The 6,520-nt window shown below is 34.7% G+C and overlaps 1 non-coding gene across 1 annotated transcript; it reads left to right on the plus strand.

Annotated features, from left to right (window-relative positions):
* Positions 1 to 1,125: 1,125 nt before the first annotated feature.
* Positions 1,126 to 1,198, plus strand: Trnaa-ugc (transfer RNA alanine (anticodon UGC)). Its single transcript has one exon. It is a non-coding gene; the product is annotated as a tRNA-Ala (tRNA).
* Positions 1,199 to 6,520: the final 5,322 nt, after the last annotated feature.

Here is a 6,520-nt window from a genome sequence, read left to right on the forward strand (position 1 = left end):
ACAGAAAACAAAAGACAAAATGGCAGACATAGATCCTACCTTAACCTACCAGTTATTACATGAACTATGAAGATTAAATACTCACAAAGACAAAGATTGATAAAATGGACAAAATACGTTTTGACTAAAAGAGACACTTTTCAGTTTCAAAGACTGAAATAGGTTGAAAGTAAAAGGATAGTAGAGATACACCATATAAACAGTAACCAAAGTAGAAGTGGAGTTGCCATCTGAATGGAAGATGAAATAGACTTTCAGACAAAATTTGTTACTGGAGACAAAAAGCACATTATAATGATAAGAAGTACAGCATATCAAGAAAGCACACGTAACAATTATAGCCATATATGCTCCTAATCACAGAGTTCCAAAAACATGCAGAAAAAAAGTGATGAAATTGAAAGGAGAAATATGATCCACAAGGAAATAAAGGTCTTGGAGGAACATTATAAATTACCTAGACCTAACACTATAGATCACTTCCCCCAACACAGCAAATGCATATTTTCTGTAGTGAATATGGAATTGTTTAGGACAGACCATGTGTCAGGACATAAAAGAAATATCAATAAATTTAAAAGGACTGAAATCATATAAGGTGTATCCTCTGATTGTAAAGGAATGAATTTAGGAATAAAGTAACAGAAGGAACTCTGGGAAGTCTCAAATACATGGAAGTCAACATCTCCTGAATCATCAGTGGGTGGAAAAGGGAATCATAAGGGAAATTAGAAAATACTTTGATATGGATGAAAACAGTACAATGTAACTGAGCTTACAGTTACATTGTGAAGATAAATAGTACTCACTGAAAAATTTATAGCTGTAAATGTCTATATTAACAAAGAAAAAAAATCTCAAATCAACAACCTCACTTCCCACCTTAAGCAACTAGATTAAGAAGAGCAAACTAAAACCAATGCAAGCAAAAGAAAGGAAATAATAAATGGAGTCCTATTATCCCTCCATTTTGGTTATTATTTTAATAACAATAAAATAACTGACTAATTGCAAAACAAAGATTGGAGGGGAAATAAATGAAATTAAAAATAGAAAAACAATAGAACAACTCCCCCCAAAAGATGGTGCTTAGAAAAGATTGACAAGGTCAACAAATATTGGGCTGGAGGAGTGGCTCAAATGGTAGAGCACCTGCTTTGCAAGCATGAAGCCCTGAGTTCAAACCTCAGTTCCACCAAAAATAAATAAATATTAAGCTAGATTGATCAAGAAAAACACAGGAGACTTGGATGACATTTCATTAAAAAATGAAAGAAGGATAACATTATCAGCTTTATAGAAATTAAAGGATTATGAGGAGATACTATAAATAGTTATGTGATAACCAAGATGAAATGGGTATGCTTATATACCCAAGAGGATTGAAAACATGCCGCCACAAAACTTGTGCTTGAGTGAGAATTGAAGCATTATTCATGGTAGCCATGTGAGAAACAACATAAATCTCTATCAGTCAGTGAATGGGTAAACCGTATATGGTATATCAATAGGACGGAATATTATTCAGTAAAGGAAGGGAATGCAGGGGTGCTATTATGCAACCTGTATGGGTGAACTTGAAAGTGCTATGCTAGGTAATAGACTGCATGATTCCATTTGAATGAAATATACAGAATAGGCACATCTATAGAGACAGATGGTAGATTAATTGTCACTGGTGGTAGAGCGATAGAGAGGATTGCTAGAGACGTTCTTTCCTGGGTGAAGAAAATATCCTGGAATTAGTAGTGAGGATATTTGCATTCGTTTCCTTGGGCTGCTATCATAGTTAAGTACAAACTTGGTGACTTTAAACAATAGAAATTTTTCTCTCACAGTTTTGGAGGCCAGAAGTCTGAAATCATTCTGTGGAGTCTCTGAAGAACAGTCCCTTTACTGTCTGTCTTCTAGTTTCTGATGGCTGCCAGCACTTCTTGGCTTGTAGGCACATCATTCCAATCTCTGCCTTCCATTTTCACATTACTTTTCCCTCTGTGTTTCTCCTTCTTTGTGTCTTCTTCCCTTCTAAGAACACCTGTCATTTGCTCTAAGGCCTACTGGAATAATCCAGGATGAATGTATCTTGTGATCCTTAATTGCTTTGGCAATGATTCCTTTTACCATTTATCATGAGTTATTTAAGATGAAAGTAACTGCTGAATCAAAATAACAAAATAGAGCATCAGTACTCATGAATAGTTTCCAAAGCAGCCCAGAGAACAAATGAATTGAGTTTTAGTTTCCTGTTTGAGAACAAGCAGTAGAAACTGGAGCTTTCTTCAAAATGAGACTTGGATTCTGATCACCTAGATCTTTTTCATCCTTTTTCCTTACACAATTTTGATCCCTTTTGTCTGAAGACATTGACATAGAAGTTAGGTAGAGAAGGAAACATATGTTAACATATGAAGTATTTACAAAAATGTGATGAACCACTGATACATTTTGAACAACTTGCATTTTTTTTTCTACAAGCAACAAAGATGAAATGGCATCTATATAAGCAAAGATGCAAATATACACTTATCTTTTGCTGTGAGTTCTAAGTCCATTTTTGCTTATCTATTGAAAATTTGCATACCAAATGAGTCATTTTCAGCTTCTTTTTATTGTAGATGAAATAATTTGATTCTGTTTTGCTGACTGCCTATCTAGGACTTCAACATTTACTTTAGTTCTTTCTCATATTTCATTTTTTTAGCAGTATTGAGATTTGAATGCAGGGCTTCATGTTTGCTAGGCAGGCACTCTTACCACTTGAGCTACTCCACCAGCCCTTTTTTGTGATGGGTGTTTTCGAGATAGGGTCTCCACAAACTATTTGCCTGGGGCTGGCTTTGAGCTGTGATCCTCCTGATTTCTGCCTCCTGAGCAGCTGGAATTATAGGTGTGGCCACCTGTGCCCTTTCTTTATTTGCATGCTATGATTAATTTATTATTATTTTTGTTCACCACTTCAAATCTATCTCTTCATCCATAAGTCAAACTACTGACCATACTTTCCATCTGATGTTATAGGGAAAAAAAGCAAAAGCTTTTGACAAACTTGAACTCTTCTTGTGGACTTGAGACTTATGAAAATAGAAACAGCATTTAAAAAAATAATTTTTATTTTTTATTAACATACATCGATTGCACATATTAATGGGATTCTGTGTGATAGTTCCATACAGCGTGAACCAGTCATATCCAACCACTCCTTTTCCACTTTTCCAACCCTGCTTTCTCCACAGTACCTAGTAATCACTATGAAAACAGTAGTGATTACTGTTAGAACCGCTAGAGAGAACATTGGAGAATACTTGTTTAAAGCTAAGAGGCTTGGAGAGGGTGAGGGACTTACTCAAGGTCACAGTGTGTTAGTGATCAATCAGGGCTAGACCTCCACTAAATCAGGCTATTTCATGTATATTAATTGCACAAAATAATAGGTTTCATTATGACATTTTCACAACGTACTTTGATAATACTTAGCCTCATTCCTCTCTTTCATCCCCTCTCCCTTTCCACTGGTCCCCTTCCTCTTCCCAAATAGTTCCCTTTCTACTTTCATGTCTTTTAAAATTTAGAAAGAAAACATATAATATTTGTCTTTCTGAGTTTGGCTTATTTCACTTAATGTAATTATCTTCAGTTTCATCCATTTTCTTGAAGCATGATTTTGTTCTTTATGGCTGAATAATATATGTTATTATATTATATTATATTTATTATATATCACATTTTCTTTATCCATTTGTCCATTGACAGCCACCTAGGCTGATTCTGAAACTTGGCTATTGTAAACAGTTCCACAATAAACATGGATGTGCAGGCATCTCTTTGTGTGGTGACTTTGATTCCTTCAGGAATGGTATAGCTGGCTCATATGATAGTTATATTTTTAGTTTTTTGAGGAACTTCTATGCTTATTTCCATAGTGGCTGAACAAAGTTAAATTCCCACCAACATTGTACAAGGGTTCCTTTCCACTCTCACCCTTGTCAGCATTTGTTGTTGTCTGTTTTCCTGATGACAGACATTGTGACTGGGGTGAGATAGAATCTCAATGCTGTTTTGATTTGCATCCTTGATGACTAAAGATGAACAATTTTCATGTATTCATTGCCTATATTTACTTCTCCTTTTGAGAACTTCCTGCTTAATTTGTTTTCCATATATTGACTGATATATATATTGATATATTGTTCTTTTGGTTTTAATTTTTTTAGTTCTTTATATGTTCTGCTTATTAATCCCCGTCAGATGAATAACTGGCAATGATTTTCTTCCATTTTGTAGGCTCTCTCTTGACTCTGATAATCAATTCCTTTGCCTTGCAGAAGCTTTCTAATTTGAAGAAATCTCATTTGTCAATTCTTGCTATTATTTTCCTGAACCACTGAAGTCCAATTCAGAAAGTCATTGCCTATGCACAGGCCTTGAGATATTTCTCTGTAGTACTTTCAAAGTTTCAGGTGTTACATTCAATGTCTTAATTAAATTGATCCATTTTGAGCTGAATTTTGTACAGGGTAAGAGATAGGGATCTAGTTTCAGTCTTTTACATGTGGGGATCCAGTTTTCCTAGTGCCATTTGTTGAAGTGGTGGTCTTTTCTTCCATGTACATTTTTAGCATCTTTGTTGAGAATCAGATGGCTATAGTCATGTGGGTTTATTTCTTGGTTTTCTATTCTATTCCATTGGTCCATGTATCTGATTTTGTGCCTATACTATGTTGTTTTTGTTGCTATGACTCTGTAGTATAATATGAAGTCAGGTATTTTGATACCTTCTACATTATTCTTTTTGCTCAGGCTTGCCTTGGCCATTCTGGGCCTTTTGTGCTTCCATGTGAATTTTGGGATTTTTTTTTCTAATTTGTGAGGAAGGTCATTGAAGTGATAGGGATTGCATTGAATTTGTAGATTACTTTTGATAATATGTCCATTTTCACAGTATTAATTCTACAGATCCATGTAAATGGGAGGTCTTTCCATCTTATAGCATCTTATTCTGATTCTTTCTTCTGTGTTATTTTATAGTTTTCATTGTAGAGGTCTTTCATGTGCTTGGTTAGGTTTTATTCCTAGTTTTTTTTTTGTTATTGGTATATAGAAATGCTTTAGATTTTTGTATGTTGGTTTTGTGTCCTGCTAGTCTGTTGAAATTGTGTATCAGATTGAAGTTTTTGGTGGAGTCTTTAGGGTCTTTTAAATATAGGATCATATTGTCTGCAAATAGGCATAATTTGACTTCTTTCTTCTTATTTTTATCTTGTCTTATTCCTTTGACTAAGGATTCAAGCACTGTATTGAATAAGAGTGGAGAAAGTGGACACTTTTGTCTCATTCCTGGTTTTAGAAGAAATGCTTTCAGGTTTTCCCTATTCAGTATAATGTTGGCTATAGATTTGTTGTATATGGCTTTATTATACAGCATCTACTCTTAAATCATTCCTTTGGCTGTAGTTGTTGGTTATATTTGTGAGAATCTATCAGCAATGTGTGTGCTGCTGTCATTTTCATTAAAGCTCTTCAAAGGACATTACCATATCCATTTGACATTCTACATCTAAATAATGGTCCACAGTTCAGAAAATGGTGTGCCATATAGATTACCCACAGAAGATATAAGTCTCCCAGAAAACTTGAATTTTGTCCTTGGTCAAATCTGGGGATGTAAAACCAGATAAAGACACCTCCAAAAAGGAGAACTACAGGCCAGTTTCCTTAATGAATATCGATGCAAAAATCCTCAATAAAATAATGGCAAACCTAATCCAACAACACATCAGAAAGATCATACATCATGACCAAGTCAGCTTCATCCCAGGGATGCAGGGGTGGTTTAGTATACACAAATCTATAAATGTAATACAGCACATTAATAGAAGCAAAAACAAAAACCACTTGATCATCTCAATAGATGCAGAAAAGGCCTTTGACAAGATCCAACACCACTTCATGATAAAAGTGCTAAGAAAACTAGGAATAAAAGGAATGTACCTCAAGATTGTAAAGGCTATATATGACAAACCTACAGCCAACATCATACTTAATGGTGAAAAACTGAAACCATTTCCCCTAAAATCAGGAATGAGACAAGAGTGCCCACTATCTCCATTCTTATTCAACATAGTAATAGAATTCCTAGCCAGAGCAATTAGGCAAGAAGAAGAAGTAAAAGGAATACAAATAGGTAAAGAAACTGTCAAAATATCCCTATTTGCAGATGATATGATCCTATACCTTAAAGACCCAAAAAACTCAACCCAAAAACTCTTAGACACCATAAACAGCTATAGCAAGGTGGCAGGATACAAAATCAACTTACAAAAATCATTAGCTTTTCTATACACCAACAACGAACAAACTGAGAAGAAATATATGGAAACAATTTCATTTACAATAGCCTCAAAAAAAAAATCAAATACCTAGGAGTAAATTAATTCTTCTCGAACTAACCTTTTCTCTAATTCCTGGTCCACTTCTCCTATTGGCCTCAGTTGCTTTAAACTATCTGCTTTAGTTTTTCTGC

Source organism: Castor canadensis, chromosome 5, assembly GCF_047511655.1.
Source record: "Castor canadensis chromosome 5, mCasCan1.hap1v2, whole genome shotgun sequence".
NCBI classification, from domain to species: Eukaryota; Metazoa; Chordata; class Mammalia; order Rodentia; family Castoridae; genus Castor; species Castor canadensis.